Source organism: Antechinus flavipes, chromosome 4, assembly GCF_016432865.1.
Source record: "Antechinus flavipes isolate AdamAnt ecotype Samford, QLD, Australia chromosome 4, AdamAnt_v2, whole genome shotgun sequence".
In the NCBI taxonomy this organism is placed as follows: Eukaryota; Metazoa; Chordata; class Mammalia; order Dasyuromorphia; family Dasyuridae; genus Antechinus; species Antechinus flavipes.
Window position 1 is genome coordinate 195,126,148 of NC_067401.1, and position 19,504 is coordinate 195,145,651.

The 19,504-nt window shown below is 34.3% G+C and overlaps 1 protein-coding gene across 2 annotated transcripts in view; it reads left to right on the forward strand.

Annotated features, from left to right (window-relative positions):
* The window catches only part of MAPK14 (mitogen-activated protein kinase 14), an 87,100-nt gene that overhangs the window by 10,879 nt on the left and 56,717 nt on the right, over window positions 1–19,504 (forward strand). The gene's annotated exons all lie outside the window — the stretch shown is intronic.

Genomic DNA, 19,504 nt, shown 5'->3' on the forward strand with positions numbered 1-19,504 from the left:
TGACTTCAGGGCTGGTGCTCTATCCACTATACTAACTAGCTGCCTCTCTCAATTCTAATATTTAAGGAATTATTTTCTTCTTTGAGCTTTTTTGATCTCCTTTTCCATTTGATTAAATCTATTTTTTAAAACATTCTTTATTTCATTGGATTTTTATGCCTCTTTTACCATTTGGCCTAGTCAGTTTTTTAAGATGTTTTCTTCAAAGAGAGAGAGAGACTCTGTGTGTGTGTGTGTGTGTGTGTGTGTGTGTGTGTGTGTGTGTGTGTATCTTTTACCAAGGTGTTGGCTCTTTTTTCATGATTTTCTTATATCATTCTCATTTCTTATTTCCTCGATCTCTCTTACTTGATTTTAAAAATCCTTTTTTGAGCTCTTCCATGGGCCTGAGAATGAATTCATATTTTTCTTTGAGGCTTTGGGTACAGTCGTTTTGACTTTGTTGTCTTCTGAGTATGTCTTCCTTGTCACTCTAGTACTTTCTATAGTCAGAGTTTTTTTCTGTTTGCTCATTTTCCAGGCTATTTTTTATTTTTTACTCTATACAAAAGTGGGGTTCTGCTTCCCAGGTAGAGAGGGCATTATCCCAAGCTTCAGGGTTTTTGTGCAGCTATTTTCAGAGATAGTGTTAGTTTTTGGTTCTTCCAATGTGGTATGATACAGGGAGAGAGGTATGTTAACAATTCTCCTGTACTGTGCCCTACCTGTGAGCTACCCCAAACTTTTTTCACTCTGGAATTGTAACCAGAGTCCAGCCTGCTCCCCTGTGGCTCCAAGCATTGCTGTGCTATTGGTTCTCCTAGCAGTGAGACAAAGACCCAGCATTGTAACCTGGATTCAGGCAAGGGCAATATAGCACAGTCCTGCTCCTGGTGCCAGCAAACTGACCCCTGTAAATCTCCTTATGACCTGTTGCCTGATTCCCTTACCATCAATAGCCTGAGATGTCTGGAAATTGCCATTGTTGCCACTGATTCAGTTACACCAAGGCTTTCTCCTGGTTTGCTGAGATCTGGTCTATGCTCTTCTCTCATTCTGGTGCAACAGACCTTTTCTGCTAAGCTTTCAAATTGTCTTGGGCTGGAAAATTGTTTTATTCCATATTTTTGTGGGTTCTGTAGCTCTAAAATTTATTTAGAATCACAATTTAAAAGTATTTGGAGGAGTAGGGCAGAGCACAAGCAAATCCCTGCCTTTACTTTTGCCATGTTGACTTTACTTCCTGTAGTAAGCTTCTTTAATGAATAACACATAACTCATTATATCAAGTTTTATCTAAATTGTCATGTTTGAAACTCGCAATAGTTCTGTGAGATGGCAGTATGTTATTCTTATATTCTCAGTTTGGACAACAGAGGATCCAAGATGTTAAATGACTTTTCTAAAGTCATGGTGTTTTTGGTACTGATACATCCTTGTACCCAAGACCAGGAGTATCTTGTTTTTTTATTCTATGCTGCCATTGACTCAGGTTTGTGGATTTTTGTCTCTTACCCGGCTGTAATAAAATTTTACTTACTTTCCTTTTCTTCTAGTCTTTTATTTGAATGAAGTTGCTTTTAAATAATCTTAAAATCACAATTAATAGTGATTCTGTGAGGATTCATGTCATTTTGTCCTTGTTAATAGCATAAAAAGAACACTAACACTGTTTTGGTAAATTCTTATGTATTTTTTAAACTTTCTGAAACATCTGTGGCAGTTCCCCCGCTAACTTTGGAGTTTTGAGGCAATGATTTAACTTCAGAGCTATGTATGTCTCCTTTCAGAGTCAACCAGAATTTAAAAGTCTTGTCTGTTTGGTGCTACATTTAACACCTTGACCACTTCCACAAAACACCATATTTCTTTTCCTCTTGCCACAGTTTTTTCTTAACTCCATAATTTCATGTTCTCATAACGTTCTTTGATTCTTTGTTTAATGCCCAACTTATTTTTCAAAGCTTCTCTTCTATCTGTTCATTTTTTTTGTGAATGATAAACCTAAAGGGTTTCAACTTTTACACATCATCAAAGTAATAATAATTAACATTTATCAAGCACTTTAGAGTTTGGAGAATGCTTTTTGAACCTCACTTCAATCTTCCAGGGGAGGTACTGTAGGTATATTTTGATTGATTGTAAGACAGAAGTGTCCAATTCCCTACAAACCTGCAGCATTCCCCAGTAGGGTCTGAACCATATTAAATGTAATTGGGAAATGTTTGACAAAATAAATAACAATACAACATAGGTATATTTACCTGTGATTTTCTAAGTCAATATACTTCTTTTTCTATTTGAGTTTTGATATTATTGCTTTAAGAAACAATAAGTACAGATGAATACAGAAAAAAAAAACAAAAAAAAAACAAAAAAAAACTTCCCTGAACTAAAGCAGGGTTAAGTGAGCAGAGCCAAGAGAACAAAATATATACATATATAATGATTAGGTAATGTAAATGGAAAGAACAACCAACATGAAATAATTTAAAAAAAGATAAAAGAGCTAGTTTGTCCTCAAAAAAGAAATATGAGAAGAAAATTCACTGTTTTGGAGAGATAGGGTGTAGGTGGGGGAGCATGTGTGGGGAACACTGAATATATTGTCAATTTTTTTTTTGGCTGTATTAATCATGCTTGCTAATTTTTCTCATACTCCTTGTTATGTGACATATTCATTGATAGATGGAAAGGAATACAAAGGGAAATTTATCAATAAACATATATTTAAAATAATGGAATAATTTCAAGAGATGAAGAACACAAAACTAGGAAAAGCAGGAAAGGCTTCATGTGAACATGGCTAGCATTTGTGGGGGAAGCTAAGAGAAATAAGTGTGTTTCAGACATAAGGGATAGCCTGAAAAAAGGCATGAAGAAGGCACTTAATGGATTATTGATTAATGGAAAGTAGGAAATAGAATGTTTTGTTGGGATACAGCTGGTGAGTCATTTTGACTGAAATGAGAGAAGATGAAAGGAAATATGGAATAAGAATGAAAAAGGAGTTAGAAATCAGACTAGAGAATTTTAAGTGTCAAGCTGAAGATTTTGAATTTCATCCTAGAAGAAGTAAGGAGGTTTTGAAAAAAATTTTATTAGATAAATGATATGTTTGTTTAGGTATATCAATTTGGCAGCTATGTTTATCATACTTTTGAAGTTTTGATTTATTGTTGATTTGCCATAGTTTTTCCAGAAATATGTAGAAGATTTTAAATGAGCAATATATTGAACATCTGCTAATTGTTATATAGCATTGGTTCTCAAGCTTATGGACTCCCTTAGCAGTCTGGCTTTTGAATCACTTTTCAGAATTTTGTGTGTGTGTGTGTGTGTGTGTGTGTGTGTGTGTGTGTATAAAATAATATGGGATTATAAAGGAAGCTAATTATCAAACTATTAAAAGTTCCAGGGATATCAAATGGGTGATTTTTTTTCAGGCACAACCCATAGATACATATCTTCTGACCACATGTATCCATCTAACATCTTGTGTCTTCCCTTACCCACAGGAGTTCCACTCAGAATAGTGGAAGCCTTCTAGATATTGTCATATTGCATGGATTGGTCTAGACTTGTCTATCTACTGGTACATTTTCATAATTTGCCTTTCTGCTGTCAGTCTTATCATTTTTCCTACTCAATTCTTTATTGTTAATAGATTGTAGTCTGTTCACATCCATCATATTCCTTTTGGGTTATCTATAGTTCTAATTCTTCAGAGACTACTGTGCTCTATGAATCGAAATGATATATCATTTCTAAAAAAATAGATGCTAAAAAGAAAGACCCATCCATAAGGATTTCATCTTTGAAATGGACAAATTTAGCTTGGGATATTTAATTTGGTTAGAAAGATGAGATCTGTAATATTAAAGATTAAAGAATAATACTTAAACAGTTTATGATCTGGTGTTAACTATGTTTTCAGACTAAAGAATTAAGAAAAAAAATCAATTTAAGCTTGAGTAGTCTTGATAATTTAATGGAAAAGATAGGAAGAAGAATAATTTAGGTAGATGGATAGAAGAGGAGAAGACACCTCCCAATACACCATGTGTATTTGGTGAATTATAAAGAAAATTGAACTCATTAGAAGATACCATTCCAGATTTCTTGTTTCATTTAACTCTTATTTAGGCTTATAATGTTGAAGATAATGAGCCAACTCATTTTCAAATCTTCAAAACAGTGATTAGAACTGAAAACACACACACACACAGTAGCATTTTTAAAAGTTTTTTAATTTTAATTTTTAATTTTTTTACTACTACATACTAAATAAACACCAGTTAACATGAACCTTTCTATGTACAAAGAAAACTTTAAAAAATGAGTGCATGTAAAACTAGGAATCTGCTACAATCAGTTTACTTTATTTGTTTATATAATTTTTAAAAACAAAAAATACTTCATTCTGCATTCAAATTCCATTACTTTTTCTTTCTCTGGAATTAGATAGCATTTTTTATTGTAAGTTCTTTAGAATTGTCTAGGATCATTGTATTGCTGAAAGTAACTAAGTCATTCACTATTTTTCATTGTACAATATTGCTGTTACTTTGTACAGTGTTTTCCATATTCTGCTTATTTCACTTTGCATGAGTTCATATAAGTCTTTCGGATTTTTTCTGAAACCATCCTGAGCATCATTTCTAGTATTTCATCACAGTCATATATTACAACTTGTTCAACCATTCCCCAATTTATAGGCATCCTCTCAATTTCCAATTTTTTGTCATCACAAAAAGAACTGCTGTAAATATTTTTGTACATATAGGTCCCTTTTTTTTTTTTTTTAAAGCCTTTTGGCCACAGTTCCAAATTGTTCTCCAGAGTAGTTGAATTAGTTCACAACTCCACTAACAGTATCTTAGTGTATCACTTTTTCCCACATCCCTTCCAACATTATTCATTTTCCTTTTCTGTCATATAAGCCAGTCTGATTAAATGTGATTTGGTACCTCAAAGTTGTTTAATTTGTATTTCTCTAAGCAATAGTGAGTTAGCATCTTTTAAAACATATGAGTAGAGATAGCTTTAATTTCTTCTTTTGAAAACTGTCTGTTCGTATCCATTGACCATTTATGAATTGGGGAATGATTCACATTTCTTTAAATTCTATTCAGTTCTCTATATATTTGAAAATGATTGTCTCCTTTTAAAAAGTTATCTAAAAATTCTTTTTCACTATTTGTCTTCCAAGATAGTCTTTAAATTAGATTACATACATACTCTTGAGTTGGAAGCAGTTCATAGTAATTCCTTCTTTGCCACCCCCTATTTTAGCAAGAAAATGCCTGCTTTTAATAGGTGGGCCTAACGTAATTGGACAAATACAGTACATATTGATAAATAATTTTATTTCAGTGCATGAAAGAACAGATTACAAAATGCATTAATGTAAATGTATTTAAGACAATTGTCTTTAAACATTTTTTTTGGAGGGGGAAGCATACATATTGTAACAAAACAGTAGAAAGCATTTATATATATTAAAAAAAAAAACTTTTTGAAGTTTTTAAATGACTTGGTGCTGACCTTTTTCCAGATTAGTGATCTGAAAAACCCCTGATAAAATTGTAGAATTGAATTATATTGTCTTTTAAAGGATTCAATTTTGAGAGAGAGTGAATGTAAGAATTTAAGCAAATCTGGAGTCAAAAGTCCCAGACTTTTCAAAATCTAGATTAAGCTCTTTGCCATCTAGCTCTTCTACTAACTACATAGTAGCTACTTTTTGTATCTTTTCTTTTTTAGATCTCATATATACTTCCAGGAGAAGAAATTTTAAAGGTTTATATTTTGAGTTCTCAGAGATTTGGATGTAGACTACAGCATAGCTTTTTTGTAATAGTCTAGAAGTTCAAGTTACCTCAACAGTCTGTTTTTTAAGACTTAGATTAGACCTTATATATTTGATATTTCTATTAGAAGAGTTTTGGTTTACCTATTTTTCTGAGCTTTGTAGTACCCAAAATAATAATAATAATAACAATTATTATTATCTAAGCACTTTTATGTAGTTTTCAAAATGATTCCAAGACTAGTGTTCTATCATCTGTTCTATCTAGCTATATTTTTTTGTGTAGAACAGAGCTAATTAGGTCTTGTGGATTTTTTTAGAAAAGCATTATTAAAAAATGGAAATTATTACGTAAAAGAAATTATAGTTTTATAACACCAAAGAACTTATATTTCCTAAAGCCTCTTAAAGGATTTGCATGTTTTAATTTGAATCGTGTATAGCTTAAGTGAAAAAGTACTTGTAAAGGGAGACAATACATCAAATAGATACATGTTCTTTATGATTATTCCCCAACATAATCACTTTAGTCCTTTTAGTTTAGTTTCTTCATGAAAACATGAAGAACACCTGGACTAAATGGTTTCTTGCAGCCTACTGGTCCCACTGTGGTCCCAATGTGACTTTAGAGTACAATTTAATGATTGCTCAATTTTTAGATAGTGCCATGAAGTTGACAAAATGCTTTCTTCACAGCAGTCCTAGACTTGGAGTCAAGAGACCTATGTTTCAATCCTAATGGTGCCAGAGATTGTTGTGAAAGTCAAGTAAGATGATGTTTCAATTCTTTGTAATTGTAAAGTAAATGAAAACTATTATCAAAATTAGCTATTTTATTACTTATTCTATTTTAATATTTTATTATCTGCTACTCCTGTTGAATGGTCTTTTTATTCAATAAGCATTAGCATCATCAATGAAAAGAACATTGGATTTTAATTTAGACAACCAAGATTTTTTTCTTAGCTCTTCAACTTAGTTGTTCTATGATCTTAGACTAACTGAAGCTGTATTCTCATCTGTAAAAATGAAGATGACAGACTAAATGATTTTTGAGGTCCTTTCCTGTTCCAAGATTCACATGATGTCAGAGTTGAAAGGAACAGGAACCTGAGAAGTTTTAAAATCATACATGAACAATTGCATATTGGTACAATGGAAGGAGCATTGGCTCCTAAGTAAGACAACTCAAAGATAACTTAATTCCATGGGCTTCAGTTTCTTCATCTATATGATAAGGGGAATGGACAAGACAATCTTTGAGATCCTTTCCAATTCTGAATCTAACTTATGATTAAGGAAGAATCTACTACCTCCCCAGACAACCCATTGCACTTTTGGATCTCTCTAATTTTAAGGAAGTTTAGATTAGAAGCCTGACTCCTTTGACGTGACAATTCTTCAAATATTTGAAGACACTTACTGTATATCCCTCCAGTCCAGCCTGTGCTTCTAGGCTCCATTTTCTTCAGTCCTTTCACAGAGTGATCTTGAAATTCTTTGCTAGTTGCTACCTGGAATATTTTCCAGCTTATTCAGTATCCTTTTTAAAATATGATACCCAAAATAAACATAATTCATCTGATGCAATGTAACTAGGAGTTGTTTATGATAAAGTTGTTACTTCCTTGATGCCATGTCTATTTTAATACATCTAAGATTGCATCATTTTGGGGGATTGCTATAGCATTTATATAAACTCACAGAGCTAAAATCCCTGGATTTTTTTCATATGTATTGCTATAAAGCTGTATTATATTTTGTGAAGATAATATTTTGTAATGTAATGACTATTAAGTTGTTTACCTTCTTAGAGTTGCCCCATGACTTAATTTGTCAAAACACCTTGAAATTTGCTCTCCTAAAATGTAGGATGCAGGTCAGACTAGTCTTTTTTTCCCCTCTATCACAAATTCTAATGGGGGGAGTGATCTCTTCCCTCCAAAGTTCCTGGCCTTCCTTCATTAGCAAATGTATTTTTTTCCTGGTGAAAATCAGATCCATGATAGTTATTCCCTTTATTGATTCCTTTACCTTTTTTCCTTCATTTCTCTTTGGGCTCAACTGCTCTAGGCTTTCTCCACCATGCCACAGGAGCCTTCTCACCCTGCAAGTTTACTTTGTTCCTTTAGCTTCTTCCTCTGGTTGGTCAGTTCCGGCCAGAATGTACTTTTACCCTTAACTCTCTGATTGATTGGTTCCTCCCAGAACTTGGAGAGTATTTGGACCAGCTATGTCTTCCTTTCTCTCGGGGCTTTCCACTCGTTACTCTTGGTACCTTTTTTCCTTCCTCCTTGCTTTTATGTGTTGTCTTTTCCTGTTAGAATGTAAGCTCCTTGAAGACAGACTTTCTTTTTTTTGTTTGTTTTGCTTGTATTTGTACTGCTTGGCGCACATAGTAAGCACATTTTGAAGGATAAAGTTGTTACCACATCAAGTCGGAAAATTAATAACATCTCTGCTTTGGGCAAAGAAAAAATTTCAAAAGATATCTAGTTAAATAAAATTCCTCTACTGCTCTATCATGCCTCTCTGTTTTTGGCATGATATATGTCTGACAGATTCATCTGCTTCTTTTTCTAGATAGTTGCTAGTATTCTCCACTGACAGTATCACTTCTGTTTCTGCCTCTTTTAATTTATATTTGAATGCTTCCCATTCTGGTTTCTGGATTTTCTCACAGGAGATTAAATAATTCTTTTAAATGCAGTGACATTCCATCCCATTATTCTCTTTACTTTTGATTATCTGATCCTTTGGATTAAACTACTTTTTCTCATACTAGTCATGTGCCTCATTCTGCCAAATTTCAGTGATATCTATAAGGTCAAATTTGCTGTCTTAACTTAGAATTCAACTTACTCCTTACCATTACTTTGTGCATTTGCAATAAATGTATGTTGAATTGGATTTATGTTTTGACATTTGAGTGCCATGAATTTTATTGCTGTTTCCTTTATAACTTTTGCTTCTAGTGAATTCCTCAACATCTCTTCTATTCTTCTCCTATAGCTATAACTATAGCATCTAACTGCATGGATATTTGTAAATACTTTTCTCCCTCCTTTCCTTTCATTTTAAAGCCTTTGTGATTACATTTGTAAGTCTAAAAGCAAATATATTCTTCTAAGTTCTTGTTATCCCTGGTCAGGATATTTTAAACCTTAAATGCTTAGCTAGCATTTGTTGATAGGTCAAATTTATATAGTGCTTTAAAGTTTGCAAAAACTTTTCAAAAGTTATCTCATTTTATGCTACAGCAATCCAGAAAAGTAGAAGGTCTTATCTCCTTTTTGCATATAAGGAAATTTCTGAAAAATAAAGAAATTGAAGCCAGAGGTTAAATGACTTGCACAGCCAGGTCATATGGCTGTTAAGTGTCTGAAGTTGAATTTAGGTTTTCACAACAATGCCAATTTTTTTACTCTAGCATGAAGTCACACTGTGACACCTCAGACATACTGTATTCTTTAACCAGCTATTGACTGCTCACATTTGCCTTTCTTTTCTGAAGTCCTTTCCTTTGATTGGTAGTTATGTAGTCATAGAGTCAAAGAAACTAGAAATCCATATCCTAAATCTGCTATCTACAATCGGTAAGTCCCTAGGTAAGTCTCCATTTCCCCATCTATAAAATAAGGGTTGTGTTACTATAGGTAAAGTTACAGGTTTTTAAAAATATCCCTTGAAGTTTTTTAAATCTATAATCCCATAAAAATACTATCTCTTCCTTAAAGCCTTTAGGTTACTTGCCTATAACTCTGTAATCTGTTCACTTGATTCACATGGGAATCATCAGAAATGAGTAATGTTCTTCCTCATCCAGTTTGACTGGTCTAGGTTGATTCTTTATTATCCCCTGAACTCATGCCCTGGGAATGTAGTTTGACCTCTATTGCTATTAACAGGTCAACAAATAACTGCTTCATTGTGCCCTTTAGGCCTTTATCAACTAAATACTGTGTTGGTCCTCCCCTGAATCTGCCTATAGGTCTGCATCTTCATTCCTTGGACAGCAATCGGGTGCATCATCCTCAGTGTTTAGCTTCTTTCTCGTTGGGAAAAAGCCTCTTATCTGTTTTTTTTTACGATGAATGCTGTCTTACTTATTTTGTGTTTTAAGGAACATGTTATTCTCCTTGATAAAGCTTTAAAATGGGGAGACTTCTTGAGCTTTTTTATCTTTTCTTGTAGGAGGGATGTCAGCTTGCACTTAGAGCACTGATAATTACTTGGATATGTCAGAAAATAAGTCTGTGCAGATCACTGCCAGTTTTTTCCCATTCTTCATACTTACCTCAAGATGAGAGCCATGGGTTCTTACTGATAGTTTTCCTATATCCTAAGAGTTCCTCTTTCTTTTCCCCCTACCTGGAATGTTGTGCTGCTTTCTGCAAGATCTATCAACTCTATTCAAGACTTGATTAAGCTTTTCCCTTAAGGAACCTTCCTTGATTTTGCTTTTGTTGGCTATAGATTTTATCGTTACCAGAGCTTTGTTTTTATTTCATTCCCTTCTCCTCTCCCACTCTTCCCCACCAGTGGACAGGGTAGTGAAAAAGAAAGAAAAGAGGGTCATTGAAGTATCTTTTTTTTTTTTTTTTGGATTGGTGTGAAGTGAAACCTTAAGAGTTGTTTTAATTTTCATTTATTGTATTATTAGTGATTTGGAGTATTCTTTCATGTAATAGTTGATAGCTTGGAGTTTTTCTTTTGTAGACCACTTGTTTATATCTTTTGATGATTTATCTACTGAGTAATCTATAATTGTCTTTCAAGGCCTCACATATCATATATTCAGCAAATGCTTGACGAGTAAAGTTCTGAGTTAAGGAGAGTGTTGTAGAGCCATATTATTAGCTGTTTCATTACAATATTCATGGGTAGCAAATAGAAATTTAAGAGTTGCAGATATTCCTACTACATTGATTGTATGTCATTGTATTTATTGAAACTTGTGTATGTTTTGTTTTTGGTTTTGGTGGGTTTTTGAGAGTACATATATGAAGTTACAGAATGATAAAAAATTTCTTTAAATACACTGAGACTCAAAAGCATTTCAGAAAATGTTTCTAATGGATTAGTTTGTATTTCAAGCATTTATTGAGAGAGCTACTATGTATTAGGCACTACACTAGGTGCTGAGAATACAAACAAAATGTGCAAAGAGTCTGCCCTGCCCTTAAACTTACAGGTAAGCATATACAACATAGATTCTAGGCAGGTACAAGTAATTTTTTTGTAAGAATTAGCAATTGAGGAGATCAGAAAATGCTTCTACTTAGTCGAGAGTCCATGAGACAGAAGTGAGAAGGAAGGAGAATATTCCACACATAGGTTTGTTTGTTGAAAGGCATGAAGATGAAAAGTGGAATATCATGTATAGGGAACAACCATAGCAATACTGACTTCATTTATATTGTATCTACTACATACCAGGCATGGCCTTAAATACTTTACAATTATTTCCTTTGATTCTCACAACAATCTTGGCAGGTAAGTGCTATAACCACACCCATTTTACAGATGGTAGACAGGTGAAATGTCTTACTTTGGGTCACACAGCAATAAGTATCTGAGATTGAATTTGAACTCGAGTTTCTATTACTGTAGGTCCAGCATCTGATCCACTACATCCTGTTCTAGCAAATAGACCCATTTGGTTAGAACATAGAATGCATTAGGGAAAGAATGTGAGATCAGTCTGGAAAGACAGATAGAGACCATATTGTGAAGGTCTTTAAGTGATCAGAAGAGAGTGATTTAGTCACCACTAAGGCTCAAACCTTCATCACTTCTCATCTGAACTTTTTGCAAGAGCTTCAGCTAATCAGAATCTTAAGTCTCTCCCCACTCCAAAACATCATTTACAAAGCTTTCAAAGTTATTTACCTAAAATGCAGATCTGGCCATGTCATAATCACTTGCCCCTTTTCAGTAAACTTCATTGCTGTGATTCCTTGTGACCTCCAGAATCAAATTAAACTCCTTGCATTTCAAGCTCTTCCTTATGGGGCTGCTTCCTATCTTTCCAGTTTTCTTATATCCCATCTTTACTCCCATCTTCTCATGCTGCAGTCCAACTATACTTATCTCCTGGTCATACCTATGAAACTCTGTTTCCTGTCCCTGTGCCTTTGCATTGGTTATCCCTCTTGCCTGACATACTCTCCCTTTATGTTTTTCAAGAGTTCTTGGTTTTTTCAAGATTCAACTCAAACTATACTTGCAGAAGGTCCTTCCTGATATTTCCAGGAATTTGGTTGTAAAGGCATAGCCTCAAAGGCATGCAAGGTATATTAAGTCTTTTTTTCAAGGTTTAGAAAAGATTTGGGCATATGTGTAGGTAGTAGGGCAAGAGCCAGTGGATTAAGATTGAAAATTATGGGGGGAAAAAAGATCAAGACTGTAGGAAGTGAGTGGTTGGTCTTGGGAAGGACAACAACCTCTTTCTGGAGGTTTTGCAAAGAATGAGGGGGGGCAATGTTAAGTGAATTTGAGAGTTTCTTATAGATGCTCTCATTTTTTAAATTAAAATATATGGTAAGCTCCTCTGAAAGGAAAAGAACAGAGGATGACTAGGAAGTTTGAGAAGAGAAGGTTTGAAATAGATGCTTCAGAGAATCATGGAAGAGTAAAAGGATTGTGGTAGAGCAGAAATGGCCCAGTTGAGATTTAGATAGTATAAATTTGTAATGGAGCTGGTTAGCATAGTTTTGTGACTTCTTCAGCAGAATTCAGTAGGAATGAGGGAATAAGAGTGAGTGGGTGAGTGTGTGTGTGTGTGTGTGTGTGTGTGTGTGTGTGTGTGTGTGTGTAATGATTATTCTATAATCTTGTTATGGTATATAATCTCTTGAGTCTACTCACTTCACTCAGCATCTGTTCATGTAAGTCTCCAGACCTCTCTGAAATTGTCCTGCTGATTGTTTCTTTTTTTTTTTTTAAATTTTTATTTAATAATTACTTTATATTGACAGAATCCATGCCAGGGTAATTTTTTTTTACAACATTATCCTTTGCACTCGTTTCTGTTCCAATTTTTTCCCCTCCCTCCCTCCACCCCCTCCCCTAGATGGCAAGCAGTCCTTTATATGTTGGATATGTTGCAGTATATCCTAGATACAATATATGTTTGCAGAACCGAACAGTTCTCTTGTTGCATAGGGAGAATTGGATTCAGAAGGTATAAATAACCCGGGAAGAAAAACAAAAATGCAGATAGTTCACATTCGTTTCCCAGTGTTCTTTCTTTGGGTGTAGCTGCTTCTGTCCGTCATTTATCAATTGAAACTGAGTTAGGTCTCTTTGTCAAAGAAATCCACTTCCATCAAAATATGTCCTCATACAATATCGTTGTCGAAGTGTATAATGATCTCCTGGTTCTGCTCATTTCACTTAGCATCAGTTCATGTAAGTCTCACCAGTCCTCTCTGTATTCATCCTGCTGGTCATTTCTTACAGAACAATAATATTCCATAACATTCATATACCACAATTTACCCAGCCATTCTCCAATTGATGGGCATCCATTCATTTTCCAGTTTCTAGCCACTACAAACAGGGCTGCCACAAACATTTTGGCACATACAGGTCCCTTTCCCTTTAGTATTTCTTTGGGATATAAGCCCAGTATAAACATTGCTGGATCAAAGGGTATGCACAATTTGATAATTTTTTGGGCATAATTCCAGATTGCTCTCCAGAATGGTTGGATTCGTTCACAACTCCACCAACAATGTATTAGTGTCCCAGTTTTCCCGCATTCCCTCCAACTTAATTTGCATTTCTCTGATCAATAATGATTTGGAACACTCTTTCATATGAGTGATAATGGTTTCAATTTCATCCTCTGAAAATTGTCTGTTCATATCCTTTGACCATTTATCAACTGCTGATTGTTTCTTATAGAACAATAACATTCTGTTATATTCATATACCACATTCTATTCAGCCATTCTGCAACTGATGGACATCCACTCAGTTTCCAGTTGCTTGTCATTACAAGAAGGGCTAGCATGAAACTTTTAAAGAGAGAAACAATAGGGATGATGGACTGGGAAGATATGAAGGGATAGAGTAGCTACAAGTTGCTGTGGGAATGAAGTTTAGATAGAAGGACAAGAGGTAGCTAGGTGGTGCAGTGGATAAAGCACCAACCCTAAAAGTTAGGAGGACTGAGTTCAAATATGATCTCAGACACTTAACACTTCCTAGCTGTGTGACCTTGGGCAAGCCACTTAACTCCAGTTGCCTTAGCAAACAAAAGGGAAAAAAAGGACAGGAAGTTGTAGTGAATTAGAGGAATTTCAGAGTTTTGTTTGCAGAGATGGGACAGATAGGGAATAATGAGATCAAGAATATGAACAATAATTGTGTATGGCTAAGGTGGACTGAAGGTGTTGATTGTCGAAGTTAAGCTTGATGAATGGGAAAGATAACATGTTTAAGGAGTCAGGTATGGGTAATGAATGTTCCCCTAACATCACCTTCTTGGTCTCCTTTTCCAGCTTGCACCTGCTTGCAGCAGGCTGGATCCTCAGAATGGTGACAGATAACATTCTGAGCTCTGTGGGTTACCTTGTAAGTGGCTATTCCTACATTGTAGCTCCTTTGCCATCTACATCCATGAATAAATCAACCATCTAATTTCAATAATTTTCAATGTAGACATTTACATAAAAGACAAAACAGTTATATATTCTACCCATAAGCCCAAAGTGTACTTTCCCCCAAATACACACAGGGAAAGCAGGTGCAAACTTAAAAAATCATGGAAGTGGTCTTATGGAATCACATCTCTAAAGCTAAGGACTTCTCTTTTGTGGCCCTTTTCTTAAAAAATTCACTGCTGGGTGGCTTTATTCATTTCCTGGGGTGGGTCTTCTTGCTGCCAGGTCAGTGCAAAGAGTTAAGACTTGTTTCATAAAGGACAAAGACCCTTTAGGAAGTGGGAGTAAGAATGGGAAGTTTCCCCAATTCTGCTTCCTTAGCTGGGTCTCAAAGGGTTTTAACTTCTCAGGCAGCAAGTGACAATACAAGTAGTATGTATAGCCTCACTTTGGCCACCGAAAAACTTTTGAGGTTTTTCTTTGGCAAACTTCCTGTTTAAAGTTCGGGGCCCCTTAATGAGAGATCACTTTTATCTTAATGTGATCAACCAGCTCATTTACCAAATCCCTATTTTAGCAGTCTAGACTGTAACCACTCAACAGACATTTGTCCAATAATCATGCAATGGTTGTGGAGTTCAGGGTTTCCTCATTTTTAACCCAAAATATCTCTTGTTGGTCTTATGCATCTAGTAAACAAGTTACTGCTAAAGCAGTCTTTGTCCTAGTTCAATTGCCTTCTTTATTAATTTTGTTTTGTATGTAAGTCTTACATTTGTCTTTAACTCTTCAATCAGTATAATCTGAAAGGGACATGCCCATATGTGTATATTGAAGACCCCAAGAGTAAAGGAAGATGGTAGACAAAAAGAAAGACATGCATGGTTTTTAGAAAAGAAGAGAAGTGATCTGTGGATTTGGTAAATTGCTAGTTGAGTGTGAAATGGATCCTAAATCTAGATGAGGAAGAGTGGAAGGGTTCTGAAAGTAGCATTAAAGAGTAAAAAATAGACTTGATCATTTCCCTGAGCCCCTGTGGGGGTAGTTAAGGAAATGTTGGGGGGAAGGGAGGAGAAGAGAACATCTAAGACTAAAGATGGTGAACAGAGAATCAGTGATGGTTTTTTTGGGGGAAAGGGGATGGAGGATGGGAAGAAACATGGAAAGTGCCAGGTAATTGTAAAGAGATAAAAAAGGTGTCAGAAGAAAAGGCTAAGAAATAAGTAGGGCAGTTTGTTCATAAACAGAGTGGAGTCAAGAGGACAGTCGGAGAAAAAAGTAGTCTTACAGTAATCTGGAAGATGTTAAACTAGTATATAGGGGTGATATAGCAGGCTGATAGTGATTAAGGAAGGGAAGTTTTGGTCTAGGTGACCTGCTTGGGATAACAAATTCTCTGAATTTACAGAAATTTAGAGAGAATTTTTGTTGGTTTTTGGACAATAGTTTTTATGATGTCTTTTATTGATCAATTGGGAGTCTGCTCAATTCCAGCCCTCAGTTCAGATATTGATTCAATTCATTCACATTTCTAGTCTAATGGTTTCTAATTCTAAGGGTGTTCAGAATTGTACTTGGAATTTAAATTAATCAATCAGCATTTGTTAAATGCCAGCTACCTGCTACTTGTGCTAGTGATAAGACACAAAGGTAAAAATCAAACAATCTCTGCCTTCAGGGAACTTGTACTTTATTAAGAGAGAGCATATACATAAATTAGTGTATATAAAACAAATACAAAGTAGAGAGAGTTGTTAATGATCAGGAATAAATATTTCCTGTAGAAGGTATGGTTTAAACAGTTTTTGAAGAAAAAAAAGTGATTCTAAGAAGTAGAGAGGTGAAGTGAGTACTTTCAGTCTTGATGTGAGAGGAAAAACCCTTGCCAAAACAATATGAGTGTGTCATGTGTGAAGAACTGTTAAGTCCAGTTTGGGTAGACTGTGGAGGTGAATTCATTCAATATCTAATGAAATTGTTAAATTAGATTGAAGACAGATTATGAAGGTCTTTAAAACTGAGCAGAAAAAGCCTATATTTGATCTCAGAAACAATAGGAAACCATGGGAGTTTATTGAATAGGGGTGTGACATGGTCAGACTTTGAGAAATTAGTATTAGTATGTTTGGTAGTTATTAAATGTATGCTTTGGATTATCATTTTGTCATAGAAATTATGCCAAAAAAACCTCAAGAAATAGTTTTTAGTTGAATCTTAGAATGTCTGTTCTATTAAGTATAATAGATATTATAAATTTGTGTTAATCATTTTCCTATGTTTGCTTAGATTCATCTGTGGATATATATATATATGCTTTTTCTTGGAAGTTCAAACTGTAAAAATAATTGAGGTTAAAATTATATTGCTTCACTTGCAAATGTTATATAATACAATGTACTAAAATTTGGTGCCAAAGTGTTCTGCTTTGGACTCATCAAACGTAACTTAGTCATTGAAAGGGAGGGATCATAGGAGCAATAAATTGAAGACTGGAAGAAACCTTGGTTAAGTACCTGTCTCAGCAATGCTAACTTACTTATTAAGGGTCACTCAGAGAAGAATAAGGTATAGAGGCAAAATTCCAGCCTCAGTCCTCTATTTCTACCTCTATTTTTATTTCCTATAGAACGTCTTGTGAAGGGAATCTTGCTTGACTCTGTGTGTATGACCAGTAATTTTATTTTCTAATCTTTTGCTGACTGGCAATTTTTTTAGTCTGTGCCCACTTGATGGTATATAGTCCACCACACCTTAAGAATTAAGTATTTCATAATTTTATTTTCTCACTTCAGCAAAGCATTTTAAACTAGGATTTTTCTTCAACTCTGATTTATCACCGGGTTGTATGCAGTACTTGGTATGACCTGCTTTATAGACTTATTTATTTACAAAATATATCTTTTAAAATAACATGAACTCTTGGATTCTGTGAGAATTATACTTCAAAAGTCCTGGGTACAGTAGTCCCAAGGCTACAGGAACAATGGCTAACCATCCCTTTACATGCATCATATTTCCTATAGTTTTTTCAGCAATCACCTTTGTTTTTTTTTTTTTTTTTTTTTTTTTTTTTTTTTTTTGGTTAGCTTAAAATTTTTTTGACAGCAAGAGATGTGGCTATTTGGAGAGGAAATTAAAAGTACAGTCAATAGGTTTCATAGCTATCTTCTTTTTTATTTTTTTATTACAGCTTTTTATTTACATGTGCATGGATAATTTTTCAGCATTGACAATCGCAAAACCTTTTGTCCCAATTTTTCCCTTCCTTCCCCCCCACTCCCTCCCCCAGATGGCAGGTTGACCAATACATGTTAAATATGTTAAAGTATATGTTAAATACAATATATGTATACATGTCCATAAATTTATTTTGCTGTACAAAAAGAATCGGACTTTGAAATAGTGTACAATTAACCTGTGAAGGAAATAAAAAATGCAGGCGGACAAAAATAGAGGGATTGGGAATTCCATGTAGTGGTTCCTAGTCATCTCAGTTCTTTCCCTGGGTGTAGCTGGTTCAATTCATTACTGCTCCATTGGAACTGATTTGGTTCATCTCATTGTTAAAGAAGGCCATATTCATCAGAATTGATCATCAGATAGTATTGTTGAAATATATAATGATCCTGGTCCTACTCATTTCACTCCATAGCTCTCTTCTTTAAAGTCATTTTGTAGTACTTATCCTCAGGAAGCAAAGTGATATGAATGGGGGAGAGGGGAATGTCTAAAGCAGGATTCCTCTCTTTTGCATGGCCCCCAAACTTAGAATGATTTTTTTACATTTTAAAATACACTTCTTAAAGTATACTTTATTTTAAAATGTAAAACCACTTAGTTCACCAGTAATACAAAATAGGCAAAGCATAACAATACTGTACATGCCAGGTAAGACCTTTGTAGTTCATACAGTAGTAACATACTCATTTAAAAGTATAGGTTAAAATATACTACCTCTTTTAAAGTCTTTTTTTTTGTTGTTGAAAGTTCCCAGAGGCTTCTTAGATTTGAATATATCACTTTGTCTACTAAGTAGCATTTAGAAATTTCAGTGGTAGATACTTTTTCACGAGCTTAGCACAGTAAAATTTATTTTATATTTTAAACTGTAAAGATTCATTTACTGATCCTTTATAAGAGGGTTAGCAATTTGGTAACAAAAGTTCAGAGCACCTGACATTTAATTAAAAGAACAGTTGTTGGGTTGGCTTTATACAAACATCTTTGTAAATTGCTTTTGCCCAAGTCAGACCATTTACACATTAAATGTGTAAATTCTCTTTTTTTTTAATTTAAAAAAATTTTTTATTAACGCTTTTTATTTTCAATACATATGTTTGCATGGATAATTTTTAACATATACCTTGCAAAACCTGGTGTTCCAAACTTTTTTGCTTCTTCCTCCTCCTCTAGAGAGCAAATAATTCAATATAAGTTAAACATGTGCACTTCTTCTATATGTATTTCCACAATTATACTACATAAGAAAAATAAGATCAAAAAGAAGAAAAAATGAGATAGAAAACAAAATGCAAGCACATAACAGCAAAAAAGAAAATACTATGTTGTGGTCAACACTCGTCTCTAGATGCAGATAGCTGTATTCGTCATAAGACCATTAGAACTGGATGGAATCAAATGTGTGAATTCTCAAAAAAAGTGATGGAGTCTGGTTGTATTCTTGGCATGATTTGTGGTAGATACAAAACTGAGTTCTCAAGAAGTTCCTCAGTATTCATCTGCTAGGCTTTACTTGGAATGTTGCCAGTTTAAGTAATTTTTTCCTTAATACTTTTATTTAGCTGTTTATGTTATCTTTCTTATATATAAACCTTAGGGCCTTGTTAGTTTTATGACCTTATAGACCAACCTTGAATTTTGAAAGTCTCAAGATTGATGCCAAATATTAGCTGCCTTAAAGGGGATTGAAAGAGAATCTTAGTGAAGCAGTAATGGTACACTCTTAACTGTTCTTCTTAAATATAGAGTTGGTGCAAGGCATTTGTGTATCCTAGGCAAGCTTTTAAGTTTGAAGAATTTTTTATCATATGAGTCTCCTCCTGGGAACTTATATCTATTATAATGAAGGCTCAATTTGACT